Here is a 399-nt window from a genome sequence, read left to right on the forward strand (position 1 = left end):
AATAGCCATTGCTGTCTAATTACCCTGGTGACTATCTGACTCCCAACTTTAGAGACCCTTGTGTTTGCATTACTAAAACTTTAAATGTCACTAGCTTTATGAATTCTAGCCTATGAATATAGGATATGAAAAAAAGACTTTTTTTTGAGACAGAGTCCCACTCTATCCCTGAGGAGAGTGCAATGGCATCATAGCTCACTGCAACCTCAGACTTGGCTGTGGGCATCCTGCTGCCTCAGCCTCCAGAAGCCACTGGGATGACAGGCACGTGCCATGGTGCCCAGCTGGGTTTTTCCTTTTTTCCTTTTTTTTTTTTTAAAGGAGTCACTCTCATCAGGCAAGCCTCAAACTCCTGAGCTCAAGCAATTCTCCCTCCTCAGTCTCCCACAGTGCTGGGAT

This window comes from Otolemur garnettii, unplaced genomic scaffold (genome assembly GCF_000181295.1).
Source record: "Otolemur garnettii isolate 467f Iridium unplaced genomic scaffold, OtoGar3 scaffold00009, whole genome shotgun sequence".
Taxonomy (NCBI): Eukaryota; Metazoa; Chordata; class Mammalia; order Primates; family Galagidae; genus Otolemur; species Otolemur garnettii.